Consider the following 19,001-nt stretch of genomic DNA (forward strand, 5'->3'; position numbering starts at 1 on the left):
TTGTGGGATGCCCTGATACACCACATTGTTAATTTTCACAGTTGCCGGATTTTCGAACATGCCAATGACTCTGCAGCATTGCTGGCATACTTTCTTTCTCCCAACTGCATGATCTTAGATGCATTGCCTCCGGAAGCTCCTTCCGAATCCACGGGAACTATTGCAATTTGCATTCCCTGGACCGCGGAGTGGATCAGTCTGATGAAACATGGAATTAGACAAGGGAGGAATAGGATTCCAGCTACTGAACAGAGCACAAGAAACATCACTTTGTTCCACCACGCCCCATCAAATAATTTGTCCCACCATGAAGACTGTAAAATCGAGTTCCATTTTTGAACAGGGACATGGGGCGCCTTTTTGATTTCGGCCGCCAAACCTCTTATGGTTTCCTCATAATCATCGTTCTCAATACAACATTCTGATTCACTGAATTTTCCACACACTTCCCCTTCCTCGGCCAGCAAATAGTCTAAAGCTATTCGATTCTGGTACACAAAAGCCCGCACCTGGGTATACTGCCGACTAAGTAAATCCAGGGCCTCAGAGGTGTGATTCGACACAATTTCCACCATTACCTGCAGCCTAATCAGTCTGTTCAGTAGATAAATCGGAGTCCTATACCCATAGCTTCCATCCTGGGCCCACATGGCCGGTCCATAATAATCAATTATTCTTGCCGCTGGCCACTCTTCCTCCCCCCAGGTTTGTTTACCACTTCTCACTGGTATCATCTTTTTCAGGCTTCTTCTCTCCCTTCTCAGCGTCTCGTATAACGGAGCCCCTAGTAGATTACTTTTTGTCCTCAGGAGGGTAAAGAACACCGGCCGGATCATGCCTAAAGTGCATGATCCCTTCCACCTTGGGGTAACTCACTGTATGCCTTCTTTCCACAGATCCAGTAAATTCCATCCAGGGCTTTCCATTTAATATTTATTTTTCCTGGGTCTCCCCAGTATTCCCTCATGCCCTCCAAGGATTGAAAAGGGTTGGCTCCTGGATTTTTGACCCAGCACAATCCCATTCTTTTGTCCCATTCGCAATTTGTCCCATTCGCAATTTGTCCCATTCCTCTGGCTCCAGTACCCCAAAGGAAATGCTGGTTGCCAGACCTTGCCTCTTGTGTCTGAGTTCACCATCAGGGTAGATACACAAGAAGTGTATCCCACCATCTCAGTGTACTCCCTTCCTTCCCTACTGATGCAGATTGTTCCAATCACCCTTTAATCCAAGATCCATCCCTCAGGTCTCTGTGCCAATTTTGAGACCCTTGGATTGTCCCATTTCAGAAGCTGTTCTGGAGCCAAACCTTCCCCTTTCCAAGGCCGTTTCTCTGCAGACTTCAGCCCCCCACAAATCCAACAATTTGACAATCCCAATTCAGTTGCAATCTCTTGCATCAAATCAATGAACAGGTTCCTGTCTGGGGAAGGTAATTCCCCATCAGCATATTGTTTTTCCAGCATTTTATACTGTTCGCCCAATGTTTTCAATCTCTCCTGTTCAACTCTTTTCTTCCTAATTTCTGACTCCCTTCTCCTCAGTTCCTGAGTTATCTCTCTCATTCTCCCCTCAGGATCCTTGTAATTTTTTTTTTTTTTTGTGAAAAAAACAACCCGATCATATTGCAGGCACACCCTCTCATCATTAGCTGGTGCCAGGTCCAATATGAGTGGGTCTTTGTTCAAGGTAAATTTTCTGTCAAATTTAGCATTTCTCACCATCCAATACATTTTCCCATTCATCATGCATATTCCCAACCTTGCATTGTCATAGCACAATGGGTTCACCTAGTGATATGCAATAAAGATAGATTCTGTCTTCCCCCCGACCCACATGGTTTGGTTACATTGGTTACACATGGGGATTGACATCGGTTCCACACTTCGTTTCTTCATTTGATGCTTATATTCACTTGACTGCCCGTTCCTTAGCCCAGCCTCTGGACTGATACACCAAGTCCCGATCTCCAATTCACATAATTTTACCCAAGTGCCATTCCTCCAACAGTACCTGCCAGTTCTCCTGAGACATTCTTTTGGGGCTTGGTATGCTGAGTGTCCCCTGTACCCTGCGACTGGGACCACCTGAGTGCACTTTCTGCACTTGTCCACAGAGCTGTTGCTTCCGCCTTTCCTTGAGACCTCAGTGCGCAGACTCTGCGTCCTGCACACAGCTAGGCTCAGGCCAATCAAGATTCCCACGAGGCGTAGTCCTCTGCCTTTGCCTCCGCCCCCTGGGGTGCCACCAGCGGCGAGGAAGACCATCTTTGCGGCAGCAGGAGTATTCTTCAGGGAAGACGCCCTCGGACCTAGCCGCATACCTCCTCTTAAAGGCGCCCCACCGCGACACTCTGATTGCATCAGAACTGCACGGCACCCTGATGGATTTCCGGCACTCCACATCCAAGATTTCTGCTTGAGATCTAAGCTTCCCACGCACCCCATTTTGAAAAATGCAGAACCACTCCTGAGAGTCCAAATCAATGATTCCAAAATTGGTGGCTAAGGTCAGGATACGGTCAGTCAATTCAAGCTCCTCCTCTATACACTGGGTACACAGTCCCTTTGGACTCTGTCCCATTCTACAATGAATGACAAAAAACCCCTTGACAATATTCCCACTTAAAGTGTACAAACGGATAGCGTACACAATCTGACAGTATACAACTTATCCGCTCGCCGTCGGTCATTTACAAGGACGTTGGAGTCTGATCTTCAAATCTCCAGGGGAAGAAGTAACCCTCCACTCGGGTGCTTCCTTCTGCGCTTCAACTTTCTTCACTCTAGACGCGTGCACCCAGCCTTTCTCCGCTGTCTGAATGGCCGTGTCTGTTGTCAGGAGCACAAGAATAGGACCTTCCCAGTGAGGAGAGAGCGGCATCTCTTTCCATACTTTCACAAACACTTTGTCACCCGGTTGGATTTTGTGAATAGCGAACCCCAGAGGAGCACTCTGGGCCACTATTCCCTGCGTTCGGAGTTCCTGCAAATTCCTGTTGATTGCAACCAGATATGGTTGAATCTGACCATCCTCAAACCTGGGGTGTCCCACCGGCATTCCATGTCTATATGGCATTCCATATAGCATTTTGAATGGTGAGAGCCCCGTCTCTGAGTGAGGCATGGTTCGGATATTAAGCAGTGCCAAAGGCAGGCACTTCAGCCAGGACATCTTAGTTTCTAAAATTAATTTAGATATAACTGTGCCTTCAAAGTCTGATTCATTCTTTCCACTTGTCCTGAACTCTGGGGGTGCCACGGAGTATGGTACTCCCATTGGATGCCCAGTGCATCAGCCATCTGCTTAAGAACCCTTGATGTGAAATGTGTTCCTTGATCTGAATCAGTGCAATTCACCACCCCATAACAGGGTACAATTTCTTCTAACAATTTTCTGGCCACAGTCTGGGCTGTTGCCCGAGAGCTGGGGAAGGCTTCTACCCAATGAGTCAATTTGTCCACAATTACCAGTACAAATTTGAACCTGCCCACTTTTGGCAGCTCTGTGAAATCAACTTGGATTCTTTCAAATGGTCGGTACGGGGGCGACTCCCCAGGGCAGCCTTTTTTGCCCTTGATTTGTTTACCTTTTGACAAATCAGACACCCTTGTACCTCTTGTTTTGCCAATTCATAAATTCCCTTGCACCCGAAAAATTTCAGAAATTGCTCTGCCAGGGCTTCTGCCCTCCCAATGAGTTTTCTGGTTCAATTTCCGCAAAATACTTCTGGTAAAACCTCTGGAAACTAGTTCCCTCCCATCAGGTAACCTCCACTTCCCTCCTTCAATTTTCCTCCGATCTTTTCATAGCATTCGATCTCCTTTTGGGAGAGCTGAGGAGGACCATCAGGGGTCTCTTCCCTTTCGATCTCCAGGGTACTTACCATCATCAACGCTGTGGTTTTGGCCTCCTGGTCTGCCAAGTTGTTCCCCCTGGTCCGGAACTGAATTCCTGTCTGGTGCCCCTTTACATGGACCACCGCAATTTCCTCTGGCCCCCTTAGAGCTTCTAAGATTTGCCGGATTAATTCCCCATGCGTCAGTCCCTTTCCTCTTATGTTGATCAGCCCCCTTTATTCCCAAATTTTCCCAAATGTGTGAACCACCCCAAAGGCATACCTTGAATCTGCAAAAATCGTTCCCTTTTTCCCTTTCAGTCCCTTCAATGCCCTCAGAACTGCATACACTTCACATGCTTGTGCTGACTAGCTCGCATTCAGGGGACCTGCCTCAATCACCTTTCTCGTTCTCCCATCCACGACTGCATATCCTGACTTCCTTTTCCCTTTGATCACTCTGCTTGACCCGTCCACAAACCACTTCTCCTCCTCGTCCAGTTCTTCTTCCTCCAAATCCTCTCTGATCTGGGTCTGCAACTTGACCACCTCTACGTAGTCATGAACCAACTTCTCTGCAGCTTCCCCAAACAGAAACTGCGCAGGATTCTGCACAGTGGTAGTTCTCAATTCCAAGTCCTCCGAGTGAATCAGAATGGCTTCATATTTTAGCAACCTTGCGTTAGTGAGCCATTTGTTCACTTTCTGCTGTAGTATGCCCCACACGTTGTATAGTGTGAATACTACCAGAGGTGCCCCGAAGGTTACCTTCTTTGCCTCCTCCACTAGCAAAGCCACAGCCACAATTGCCTGCAAGCAAGTGGGCCAACCCCTGCTGACTGGGTCCAAAAGCCGAGACAAGTAACCCACAGGTTTCCTGACCCCCACCCAGTCTTGCATCAACACCCCGTGTGCAAAGGTCAGACTGCAGGGTGAGGGGGGCCTTCTTATCTACCCGTACAGCCCAAGATCTTCCGCACGCAGATCCCTAGCTCTCCACAGCTAAGTTAATGCTCTTTGGAAAGTTTCATGTTGATTGAATGTTGCTGTAAGCTTTTGCCTAAGTTCTCTGATTTTCTAAATTTTGCCAGTAAATTTTTGTTGTTTTGACCGCTTGAGAATATCTTGTCAGTATTTCTCCCGTGTGTCTAACTCAGGGTATATAAATAAAAATATAAGCACTTTTAGGGTGCTCGTTGAGTGAGTTCTGGGGCCTTACAATGCCCCCCAGCTTGAAAGAGAGAATATGCTCCACAAGGTAATCTGTGGTTTTACCTGCATGAACATGGAGAAGACATGAGGAAGTGGGATGGAAAACCCACCCCTGCCCTAGCAGCACAGGTGCATGAGTTGAGAGAAGGAGCGACTACCGCAGGAAACTCTTCAAGGATAAATGCCACACCAGTTTTCAGTGGGAAAGCCCTCAGGCAGAATAGGTCTGATGTTGCCTCTGATCCTCTTGAAGGGACCTCCAGTTCATATTTACAAGGAGTGAGCAATGAGTAACATGACCAGAACTAGAGGGGCCCTGCGTCCGGCCAGGTGGAGGAAAGGAATAATCAAATTTATTGGACTGTGTCAATGCCTTAAGTTTTAGCTTTCATATTTTCCAGATTCGGTACTGCATTATTATATAACTCTGAACTTCATATAGAGTGTTAGCAAGTTCTCTTCACAGTTAAGTTAGACAAAACAATCCTTTTCCAGCCCGAGAACCAAGGACACTGGACACTGTTGCAGCTTCAGGCCCAAAAAGTATAAACAACAGCAAATTGGGGGGAGCAACTGGGAAAATGTGACTTCATAACCTGAAGCTGTAATTGGACAATTAACCTCAATATGCAAATGAACCAAAACTTATAAAAGTGTGAAAAGGTGTATCCCATCGTCCATCTTGGGTGTAGCCTCGTCTGGGCTCTTGTACTGCCCAAGGTGTATCTTTTGAAGGCCTTTTAATAAATACCTATTTTATTCCTTTAACACTATCTAGCCTCTGTTCTAGGTAGCTTCTCAAGGCATCAGAGTGGATCTGATGCCCTGGAATATTAGATCCACAAGAGTATAAGACTTTAGTTCACAGCAGCACACAATGTACCCTGATGCCATCAAGATATGTAGGGGAAGAACCCATCTCTATTTCTGGGGTGATGGGGATCCCAACAGGTGGCTGTACTGGAAGCTGAAGTGAACCTGACTGGGAATGAGTGGCAGAAACATCCCATTGTGACTGGCCCAGAGGCCCTGTGGATCCTTGACATAGATTACCTCAGGAGAGGGTGTTCCAAAGACTCAAAAGGACATTATTGGGCTTTTCGGATAACTGCTGTGGAGACAGAGGAAATTAGACAACTGAATATCTTTCCGGTCTCTTAGAGGACCCTTCTGCTATGGGACTGCTGAGGATTGAAGAAAAACAGGTACCAACTGCTACCACAACAGTGCACCATCCACAATATCACACCAACCAGGACTTGGTGATCCCGATCCATGAGATGATTCCTGAATGGGAGAGCCAGGGAGTGGTCAGCAAGACTCGCTCACCCTTCAATAGTCCTGTATGGACTGTGTGTAAGCCCAATGGAGAATGGTGACTGACAGTGGACTATCACAGCCTGAATGAAGTTGCACTACCACTGAGTGCTGCTGTACTGGACATGCTGGAGCTTCAGTATGAACTGAAGTCCAAGGCAGCAAAGTGGTGCCACCATTGACAATGGTAATGCATTTTTCTCCATTCCCTTAGCAGCAGAGCGCAGGCCACAGTTTGCTTTCACCTGGAGAGGTGTGCAGTACATGTGGAACCAACTGCCCCAGGGAGGGAAACACAGCCCCACTATTTGCCCAGAACTGATCTAGATTGCACTGGAAAATGGTGAGGCTCTAGAACACTTGGAATACATTGATGACATCATCATGTGGGGAACACAGCGGAGCAGCGGAGGAAGTTTTTGAGAAAGTGGAGAAGATAATCCAGATCCTTCCGAAGGCCAGTTCTACCATAAAATAAAGTGTGGTTAAGGGACTTGAACAGGAAATTCCATTTTTTAGGAGTAAAATGGCAAGATGGATGTTGTCAGATTTCAATGCATGAGGTTTACAAAATAGCAGCTATGTCCCCAGTGAGAGGAATGACAGATTTGTCTTTACAAACAAGCTGTGGGTCTGCTGGTAGATAAAACTAGCACTGAGAGAGAAAAAAAACAATGGGAAGGATTCCACTGATGGATGAATGGAAAACGATATTTGCTTTTACAATTAAACTGTAGGTTTGCTGATAGATGAAATTGGACATTGAAAGATTAAAGAAACAATGGGGAAAACCCCTAAAGTCCATAAGAATTAAAAATTAAAAGGGAGGGTTATACATTAGAGGGAAATCTTCGGTATCAGGCATATCTGGAAGTCTGTACCTCTCAAGTACCTCAGCCAATGGGGAAAGAGAGAAGGGAAATGCGTCAGGGAAATTAGGATAAAAAGGAGGCTGCGTCCTCCAAAAATTTGAGACACCCCAGGGGAATGCCCCATGGCCTCTCCCTTTATTTGAATAAAGCAAAAGGACTCCTCTGTCACCTTTTTGGACATACTGTGATAATCACATATCGTCTGAACAGAGAGAGACATAGCTCTCCCAGGATTTTCCTAGGAAGCTGTGAGAAAGCTCAGAGAAAAGAATGTGAAACAATTCTTATCTTCACTTGCTGCACCTGTTGTTATGCACATGTGGAATGTGTTATGGAGATTTGTTTACCAAAGGGTGATTTCTTAATTGGCCACTGGTGATGGTGTTTGGATTTGATTGACCAATCTGGTCAAAGCTGTATCAGACTGTCTGCAAGGGTGATGGGTTTTTTTCTTATTAGTATAATATAGTATAGTACAAAAAGCAATTGATCAGCCTTCTGGAATCATGGAGTCAATGCTAATTATTCCCTGTTTGGGGGCTCACTGGTACGATAAGTGGTGAACCCGGACGCTGAATGCAGCCTAGGCTGAAGAAACAGGACCCTAATGGATCTGGCCAAGTTTGCAGCCGAGGCTGAACACAGGAGGGTCTGCTGAACCCTCACAGAAATCACGTCCGGCAACTCTTTGTGGAGTCGTGGGATGGGAGATGCCATCAGACTCTTGCTGGGACCCGCGGAACCCTGCGCAGCCCGCTCATAACTGGACACCTTTTGCTTCCTCGGAAAGGTAAACACTGACTTTTCCCCGCATCTTCCTGGAGAAGATTTATCTCTTGGGACTGCGTTTTGGCCCCGTAGCCTAGAGGCTGGGGCAGGGAACATATCTCCCAACAATAGCGCTGCCTGTGACCTGGGGTGGGTTTGCAGTTGGGAAGAGATGCCTGCAGAATTGGATGTCAGATTTTAGATGTTAGAAGAGGACACCCTTGAGGTGTGGAAATTTCTGATTCATCATGACAGACTCCCTGTGTCAGAAGAGGCTCTCTACAGGTTTTTCAGTTGGGCAAAAGTTCATGGTTTCCCCTTGAATGTGGAATCCACCCTGGATCCGCGGGCCTGGGACTCACTGGGTCTCTATCTTTTGGGGAAACTCAGGCGAGGTGCGAGAATACCTCGACTACTATCGATCTGGTCAGTGCTCTCCAGAGTAGTACCGGGCCGGACCCCATTGGAAAGTGATTCCACCTTGGTGGGCATGTCTGACTTGGACATGGAGGAGAGCCTGGCCCCGGGTGGGTCGCCATCAGCCTCTCCGCCACGGCCAGCTGGGGACCGATCCTTTCACAGACAGCCAACGCTGGCTCCTTCCTGGCATTGCCCACAGAGTACTCAGAGCAGCTCTCTCCTGTCTTCCCAGCGCATGCGCAGGAAGGACCGAAGCTTTCAGCGGCTCCACTTTCTTGGTCAGCAATTCTCCAACCGGAGCCGTGATCACTCCTGCCTCTTTGCCTTCGCCAGCGCACGGGGGACCATCGCCTCCTCCTCCTCCCCGCCGTGCAGCTTTGGAACAGCCCTGCTGCTGGATTCCCCTCCCCCCGCGCCGCAGGAGGGGGAGGAGTCGTCCCCGCTGCCGACAAGGGAGGCAGCCGGTTCCGCGACAGCAGCCGGCAGCCCCACGCTGGAGAGCACATCCAGCCCTCCTGCGCCGCAGCCTGAAGCTGATTCATCAGCAGCGGCGCCCGCAGCACCGGCCAGGGATGCTCCCCCACCAGCTCTGCCACCTCCAGCCGGCCCAGCTCCCATCCGGGATGCGAGCTATGGCACTGAAGATCTTCAGCCCGCCTGGCCGCCCCCGGCTGCCCCGCCCCATGCTGTTTCCCTCGGGTTGCCCGGGAACACGGACAGCACTGAGCATCAACAGCCTGTCCCTCAGCGGGGGCGTGCCCTCGCAGCAGGGCACTGGCCCTACTGTGCTGTGAAATCTGAAGATCAACATTCCTTTGGGGAAAAAGCCTTCCCTGCCGTGCCTTGGGGCACCCTGTGCATCCCGTTCTCGTTCGCAGGGCGGTAGGAGCGGGGTCCCGAGAGGCTATGGCTTGGTCCATGCCTGGGAGGGGCGGGGGAGGGGCGGAATGCCAGAGTAATGCTGAGACATTGGCAGCGTGGTGGGGGCGGGCAGTGAAGGAGAAGGCGGGAGTGAATCGCCCATCTGGGGATGGGCATGGGCTGTCCCAGGGATCCCAGATCCAGGGGCCCCAAATGATACCAGTGAAAAGCTGGGGGAAGGGAACGAGCCGAATTAATCTGTCCCTTGGACCGCCCACCGGGGCCAGGTCCTATGGCCCGCCTCCGCTGCTGGCCTTCTGAAGAAGAAGAAGAAAAAAAGAAGGTGGAAAGAACTACCGCCTTCACTGACAGCTCAATGTGCTAGAAGGCCATGAGCCAGCCTCGGCCTAAGTGGTTGAATTAAAGGCTGTGGTCACGGCATTCCAGAGATTTTCTCAGTACCTCTGAATTTGATAGCAGTGTTACACAGAAAAGGTAATCCTGCAAACCATCCAATTAGAGCTTGGGCTGTGGCTAGGTCCTAACTCTACCTGGATGGGGATGATTGACAATCAACCCAGATGTTTTCTGCATCCAAAGGATTCAAGTAATTTTGGCTTGGCAATTTGACCACATATATATATGACAGCTGAGCCTACTTTCAAAGGGAGTTTGGAAAATCATGATCCGGACATGATTTCCAACTCTGCTGAGTTGAGATTTATCAGCTGTTGCAGACTCTGGGATGGCTGTCAGTGCTATAGTGACTGATATTTGTGTAATCTCACATGTGTTATTGATTACGTGCATTCTCTGATTGATTTCTAATAGTTGTTAGTAACCGTCTTCAGCTGTTCTCTGTTTCAGGACCAAGAAGGACATTCAGGGATGTCAAAGATCAACATCTCCAACTAATGGACCTTCTCCTGAAACTCAGCTGTTTGGACTTTGAAACAATGATCATTCTTTGCATTGTTGTTTGGTTTTCTTATATTGTAAACCTTGTTTTAATGATATGATCGAAATAGATATTCTACAGGTAAAGAATCTCCCTGATCATTCTAAGTCAACATCTGATTGAGGTTTTGATTGACAACCAGCAAATTGCTAAGGGAACCTCTTGAGCTGTGTTTGTTCTCCTTTCTATAAAGGGCCCTACAGAGGACTACAAACACCGCCTTTTTTCTTTAAACACAAAAGGGTGAATTGTGGCCGCAGCCTTCTCCACAGAGAGCAGCAGGCACAACTTTCCCAGGCATTGTGCTGGGAAAGGCTGTGAGAAAGCTCAGAGAAAAGAATGAGAAACAATTCTTATTTTCACTTGCTGCACCTGCTGTTGTGAACATGTGGAATGTGTTATGTAGATTTCTTTACTAAAGGGTAATTTCTTAATTGGCCACTGGTGATGGAGTTTGGATTTCAATTGACCAATCTGGTCAAAGCTGTATCGGACTGTCTGCAATGGCGATGGGTTTTTCTTAATAGTATGGTATGGTATAGTATAGTATAAATAAAGAGATTGATCAGCCTTCTGGAATCGTGGAGTCAATGCCAATTATTACCCATTCAGGGGCTCGCTGCTACAATACTTTTTATTCTCCAAAATGTTTCATATGCATCAAGTTTTGGAATAGATCTGAGCATATTCATTTCCCTGCTCCGCCGAGCCCTGCTTTGCCTTATAATTAGCTTAGCAGTCATTCTGTGCTTGCGCAGTGCTCTCTGGTGGTCTTTTGGTGGTCACAAGAGGAAGGGCAAATGAGTCTTCATCAATGTGAACTCTTCACCTTTCCATGGCTGCGTATGCCCTCTAGTCTCTTGGTTGCAGTTCAAACCACAAGGCTGGTTGAAGCCAGTTTAGGGTCTGAGGAGCTTCTCTTATCTTCAGCAGCTCTGCAGGCCTTGCATTCCTTCCACCTTGTTTAGGGTAAGAAGCTCTCCTTATCAGGATATCCTTGCATTCCTTTTGTGAGAAACAACTGCTCACTTTTTAAAATTTTATTAAACTTTAACAAAAAATGACAACAAAGGACTGAATAAGGAAAAATTACAGCACTGGGAGCCCCCCCCCTGTGACTACCAGTCCTGTGTCTCCTCTACAAAATGGATGCTCTGCCTTTTATATCCTTAGCCCCTCCAAAAGTTTTGTCAGTCAACTCTTTCTCTGCCGTCCATTGGTGGAGATTACTTTTTACATCTTGATTGGAGGTCAGGTGTTGCTATGCTGCACCTCCTGGTAACAAGCCAGCCTCCTCTAAATGTCTTGACTACTAAGGCTATTACAAGGCAGAGAGGGAAAGAGGACTATGGAATGACATATTACAATAACATTACTATACATCTACATATAGCCATCTCCCAATTGTGAGAGCCAACTATTACATTACTTATTTATAGAAAACCCCCCTTTTCCTTTTCTATAAGTCATATGGCTCAAATAATTAACTCTTATTTTTGATTCAGATACTTTACCCTTACTTCTCAAAAAAATAAATACTAACATCTGTGAGTGAGGACAGTGGGAACAGGAAAAATTGGACAATATGGGATTACAGAAGCCTATTTAGTCTTGCCCTTTAGTGTCCATTGGCTTAAGAGACAACTGAGGAATGATAGAGGTCTGGTATGTCTTTCTTCTTCCCACCTCACCATGCCTATGGGGTTGCTACCCACAGCAGGGCTATAATCTTGGTGGCAAACATAGGGGCCAACCCAGTCTTGCCCTCTATATTTTTTTTGTTTTACCTTACTTGTTGGTTCTTAAGGAAACTGTCTCAATACTCCTTACGGTTCCTTGTGTACCTTCCCTCAACAGATGCTTGTAATTCTTATCTATTAAAATAGGATAATTACATCAATAAACTATACAGTTCAAACTCCTCACCCAAAGTGTTAGTTAAAACAATCTTTAAGCTGGCTGATGAAAGCTAGATTCTACTTTTGGACATCTTCAAGCTTCTTCGGTTATCTCTAGTCCATTCTTTGGGTTCTTTCACAGGGTTTTGAATTCTATTTACATGAGTCCACTTCCACTCTGCAGTTCACACAGACAATTCACGGGTTAGCAGTGCCTGAAAGGGACTTCCCCACTGAGGGGTTAAACTAAAGACAATGCACATAGCACTGCTTCATATGTTTCATTATTTGAACTTACTACTGCTGACACAAGGGAACTGTGCGGTCTAAGAAGTATTACAATCACAGAGAGGTTTCGTACTTGGCCTAGTATCTTGTTTTGATGGAAGCAGTTCCTAGGGAACGTGAGTTAGAACAGTAGTGAATTACAGAAATTATAGATACCTCTGTTTATAGGGATTTAACGGAAACTTAAACATTATTAAATTTGATGGAAAACACTGTACATAACCTTATATAAACTTTTTGGCAAACTTCTACATACAGGCATATTTTTTCTCTTTACAAGAACAGAGTGTACACAGAGAGCCAGGGGCTACCTCAGTTAGTAGAGCTAGGTAGTGACATACACACAGACACATATTTACACACCCATCTGCTTTTCTAGGTGGGAGAGCAGTCGGGTGTACAGAGCTGTGTATCTAGAGCTATGTCTCTGGGCATGCTTAGCTCGTGTATGTACACAGGAACATGTGCAGAGCTAGTATACATACACACAGGTACTTGCTCACTTGCACAGAGTTCTTGTGCACTACAGTACCCGCTAGCAATACACACTTGTGTACTCTTAATTGGTTACACCAGCATACATGTGTTACACAGACACTCACTTATGTAGTCTCTACTGATGCACACGTGTCTACAAGTATGACTTGTTTGCACATAGTGTTTTGAGCACACCAATGTGTGCAGTGTTATACATATTAATACATGCATGTCTCACACAGAGCTATGTTCACACTAGCAGAACCTGTGCTTACTCAAGCACAGAGCTGTGCACAGACCCACTCACACCTGAGAGTATGTGATTTAACACACATGTAAACAGCAGTGCACACATCGTGGGTATACTTCAGTGCATCTATGTGAATAGTGCTGTGCACACTAGTATACATGCACACTGTGCAAAGCAGGACATGCACACCTATATCTGGGCACACTAGAAAAACACATGTGCACGCAGAGTTGTACACACTGGTACACACGTGTTCAGCACCCTGTCAGAGCTCTCTTGGCTCTGACACCCCTGTGGGTCTCCCATGTCATGGCAAGGATGGGGACAGAAGAGGGGAGCATGGGTGTGACATTGTGGTTTAGTTCAAAGAGCACTTTTTGTGCCCTTGGGGTGGGAGCAGACAGGCCCGTCATCTCGGACTGAAGGAGAGAAAGGCATCTGTGTCCAAACCTCCCGACACTTAACCCTCTTCTCCTCTGCAACTACAAGATGAAAAGCTCGACAAAGAAAAGCCCAGAGGTTTAGCAGCCCAGAGGAGGGCAAGAGAAGAGGGGAGAGTGTTGCAGCATGGCAGGGTGGTAGAAATGCTGCAACCTTCTTCGAAGTGTCTCCTTCAGAAGCCACTCAGAGTAAGGCCACCAGAACAGTCATTTCAAGTCCATGCACACACACACACACACACGCGCACACACACACCACAGATAGCTCAGCAGAGGAAAGACAAGAAGGATCTTTGTATGATGTATTCCAGTGAAGGTTTATTCCAAAGCACGCCGAAGGGATCAGGGACGAAGACGAAACCATGTGGTCTGCACAGACTTAAGTATGGGGTCAGGGACCAATGACCTGAGGGCACAGGGCGGTGCAAAGGGCAGGGCAAAGGACAACAACCTGTAGAGGGGATGAGGGATGAATAATTGGGGTGGGTAGTGTCAACTGGCCAATGGGGGAAGCAATCTAATGTAGATTGACAGTAGTACTGCAGAGCACCATGGGCTAGGTCCTCTTTTTAGCCTAGGTGGGGAAAACTCTATGGTATATTCTTCCAAGGCAAGGCCCTGGGGATTTCCCTGAGGGGGAAGGATTCAGAGGTTTCCACAAGAGAGGATCTTCCCTTTCCCCCTGGAGACCCCCCCATAGCAAACTACAGGTCCCCTCAGTAAGGCCCACCCTCTTAATTAGCTAGAAGGAGAAAGAATGAAGACAAGTGAAGAAAGGAAGAGCTTACTCAGTTCTGCTCCTCTACCCTCCCTACAGCAGGGTGAGGGCATTGCTTAGAGACACTCAGGCGTGTCTGTGCTCTCTGGTTATTCTGAAAAGTGAGGAAGACAAGGTGGAGCAGCAGGGCAGAGCTTGGGTGTTCTAGCCAGCTCCCTGATTCTCCAGGAGAGACTAGCTGTTACTTGTTAATCTCAGTTACTAAAGAGGAAGTAACAGCTAAATATTGTAGTGTTCAAATATTCTGCTAGCTAAGCCTGTGTGCTCCTGTGTGGCTCTTGGCTGTCAGCCCACAACAGGACCAGTGCTCCTAGTACAGATAGGGTCTAGTCAGAGCTCAGGAGCTTGTGTGCTGCACTGAGGCAGATCATTGTGGCAGCCCTCAGGGGAGGGTCCCCCCTGCCTCAGCAAACAAAGAGACTTCTAGAAAAACAATGAGTAGATGTTTCCCAGGGAGGTTGTGGCTGCCTCATCCTTGGAATTGTTAAAGGTCATGTTGGACAGGGCCTGGAGCACCCTGGGATAGAGGAAGGCATCCCTGCCCATGGCAGAGTGCTCCCATTTGTGCGATATGATACTCACTTTCAAAAAATTTAAAAGGTTTATTAAAACCTTATAAAAAATACAACAGAAGACTGAATAGAGAAAATATTATGGTGCCGGGAGCAAAGCATGTTTCCCACCATGTGCTCATCCACACAATGGATGTTCCACCTTTTAACCCTTTGGCCCTTCCCAAAGTTCTGTCCATCTACTCCTTTGCTGTCCAGTGGTGGAGACTATAATAAAGCCTCTATTCTGGCCTTATTATCAAGCAGTGCAAGATGGCCCGTGAGCCCAGTCCTCAGGGAGACAGGGTGCCCGAAAGCTAGGCTAGCTCGAGGCCGTCACCGCAGGCTACCCCCGTTAGCAAGCTTGGTGATTGCCAGCTCTATAGTGGTATCAGCTCTCTTAGGATCTCAGCTCTTAGCTTGCTAGGTAGGTAGCCCTTGGCTTGAGGCTGCAGCAGACGGCGAGAGAGGAGAAGGAGCGCCTTGGGGTTCCACAGCGATGGTTTATTGCAGGGAGGTCGTGAAGGTTCCAACGACAGCTCTTCTTCTGTCGAATGGGCTAAAACAGGCCCCTTTTATAGGGTTAAGGGGGATCCAAACTTGACCAATAGTAAGGGTTAGGTATAGTGGCCTATAGGGTTACAGAGATAAGCTTTGGGGCGGGGGTCAGAGAGACAGGAACTTATTTTGCTGTCTCAGCAGTTCCTATTGTTCAATTCTCCATGGAGCCTTACCCAGCTCCATGGGGTTTGCTACAGGAGATCACTTCCTGACATCTTGATTGGAGGTCAGATGTTGCCACAGTAATGAGCTGACCCTCCCAAATGCCCCAGCTTCCCCGGCCATCCCGTGAGAACAATGCAAAAAGGGGAAACATAAGTATAAATCTATAAAACTTCTCTTAGCATATACATAATATTTGCACTTTAATTGTGAGAGTCAACTATATCATTACTCATTTTTCACAACCCCCCCTTTTCCTTTTCTATAAGTCATTTGGCTCGAACAAATAATGTAAATTTTTTTTTATCTCTCTTGAATGAATCATACTAGCATCTGTTGATGTGGGCAAGGACAGTGGGAGCTGGAGAAAGAGAGAAAAAATCCCAAATTTTCCCTAGACACATTTATTTGGAATGAACAAAAGGACATCACAGAGGTCTGGTATGGCTTTTACGCCATCTACCTTGCCTATGGGGTTGCTACCCATAGTAGGTGTATCTTAGTGGTGAGTACAAAGGCCAACTTGCTCTTGCCCTCCAGTCTCTTTTGTATTAAAAGACAGTTGAGGAACAATAGCGGTCCAGTATGGCCTTTTTGCCCCTACCTTACCATGCCTATGGGGTTGCTACCCGCAGCAGGGCTGTGGAATCTTCTTGGTAGCAAACAAAGTGTCAACTCGGTCTTGCCCTCCTTCCTTTGTCTTATTTTACTTGTGGTTCTTAATGAAGCTGTCCCATTACCTTTTACAGTCCCTTGTGTACTTCCCCTCAACAGATGCTTGTACTTCTTGCCTATAAAAAATAGGAAAAGAGTTCTCGAGCGGACTGATGGAAGCTTGGCTACTTTTTGGGTGTCTTGGTGTTTTTCTGGTTGTCTCTCAGTCTCTGCTTGAGAGTCAATTTCATTTCACCCAATCTGGATGTTATAGTCCATTCTTTGGGTTCTTCTACTGGGCCTTTAACTCTGTTGGCATGAGTCCATCCCCACTCTGCAGTTCACACGGCTGATTCGGTGGTGAGCAGTACCTGGAAGGGACCTTCCCACTGAGGAGGTAGAGGCTGATCTCTCCGTGACTTAACCATCACCCAATTCCTGGGATTAATATTATGGATTCTGAAATCCAGGGTGGTAGTTTGAGGAATTGCCCCTTTATGTCTTAGCCCTTCTAAGGTTCGTGCTATAGACATAACATATTTCTTGGCATTGGCTTCCTCTTCTTCATAGGTGGCAACTTTCTGGGGTGAGGGTAACCCAAACATCATTTCATAGGGTGAGACCCCCAGATCTGACTGGGGTTGGGGTCTTAATTCTTAATAAGGCTAAAGGGAGACATTTTATCCATGACATTTGGGTTTCAATCATTAGCTTAACTAGAGTTCTTTCAAGAGTTTGATTCATTCTCTCAATCCAACCAGAACTCTATGGATGCCATGGAGTGTGTAATTCCCATTTTACTCCCAAGGCTTGAACAACTTTCTGCAATATCTTCAATGTGAAATGAGTTGCCTCATCTGAATCAATCCTGTTTACCATTCCATATCGGGGAATGATTGATTCTAGGAGTCTTTTACTCACTACATTTTCATTGGCTTTAACAGTGGGTACTGCCTCTACCCAGTGAGTCAAGTGATCCACTATCACTAGCAAAAACTTCCACCGTTGTACATGGGCAAGCTTGGTAAAGTCTACTTGGATGTTTTTAAAGGGCCATAAGGCTAGTTCTCACCCTCCACTGGGTGTTTTCCTCATGACCTTCTTATTTACTTGTTGACATATCACACACCATTCAGTTACCTGCTTATCTATCCTGAAAATTCCTATGCAGCCCCAGTCCCTGAGAAACTAATCACTTAGTACTTGTGTACCCCAATGTGTTGTCCCATGTATGCCTTCTAGCATTTTCTTGGCAAAAGGCTTATTCAACACTTGCCTCGCATCTGCTAATCTCCACTTCCCTTCATTATCTTTCTTGGCTCCTATTTTAAGGAGTTCTTTCTCTTCTGTCTCACTGAATATGGGGACTTCTTGCATTTCTCTCATGGGGGTTAATACCATTAATAATTTTACTGTCCCTCATTCAGCTGCATTTTTAGCTTCTAAATTGGATAAATTGTTCCCTCGTGCCTCTTAAGTCACCTGTTTTTGATGTCCTTTAACATATACTACTGCCACTTCCTGTGGTAATTGTAAGGTTTCTAACACTTTTAAAACAAGTTTTTTGTGAATTGGTCTTTGTCTAGGTTTGGAAAGACATGTGTCTGTTAAGGAAGGCAGGAGCGTCCCCTGAAATGGAAAAATGTAAACCCCCTCCCTCTGAATTGTTATAAATTTGAAATTAAGGGGGCTCTCAGGCAAAAATATGGGAGCAGGAATAACAGTTCTTTATTAGGGAAGAAAATAAAAAGATAAAATAAACAATGCAGTAAACTAAAACAACACTGACAGAGTCAGAACACAACCTGACACCCTGTGAGTCAGGGTGTTGGTAGCAGTCCAATTGGAATTGTGGCTGCAGTCCTCCTGGAGTGTCAGATGTGGTTCTGTTGGAGCAGTGATCCTGCAGAAAGGATGTAGTCTTCCTCTGAAGATCCAGTGGAAGAGGCAGCTGTTCTTCTGGGAAATCCAGTGGAGAAAGCCGTGCTGGTGTTCTAGAATCTCAAGATTATATCTGGGTAGGAATGCTTGGCTCCTGCCTCTGGGCGGAGCATCTCACAATGGGATGCTATAGTTCCTATTAGTCATTCAGTGACATTCAATAGCCTATTATCAGTAGATGTCTCCCCAGAGGGAGGATTGGTTGTGGAAAGATAAGGAAAACTGCCCACTTAACAGAAGACAACTGCCATACAAGACGGCAAATAGAATACAATTTGCTTGGCATTCCAGGACAGTCCCTTTCACTTTGAATTTAATAACCCCCTCCCTTCCCAAATTTTTCCAAAGGTGTGCACTAACCCAAAAGCGTATTTTGAGTCTGTATATATTGTTCCCCTTTTCTGTTCTAGTATTTCCATAGCTCGCTTTAGGGCATACAACTCACATGCCTGGTGATTTGCGGAAGCAAACAAACTCCGCAACTTTTGTGAAAGTTGTAAAGCTGGTATATTTATTACAGTGCTGGACACGTGGGAATCATTCCCCTAAAATGACATGCATACCTCTGGGAACTCCAGATCCTATTTTATCTCCCTTTCAAATACATATGCATGCAATTTCACAATAGGTTCATACATATTCGTTCTATTGACTTCGTGGGACATTTGCTGCTAATTATTCTTTATCAGAAAGAATTCTTGGGTAATTTTGACCCTGCTTTCTGTAGCAACCTCTGTCTGTTTCAGAGTTCAGAG

This window comes from Molothrus ater, chromosome W (assembly GCF_012460135.2).
Source record: "Molothrus ater isolate BHLD 08-10-18 breed brown headed cowbird chromosome W, BPBGC_Mater_1.1, whole genome shotgun sequence".
NCBI classification, from domain to species: domain Eukaryota; kingdom Metazoa; phylum Chordata; class Aves; order Passeriformes; family Icteridae; genus Molothrus; species Molothrus ater.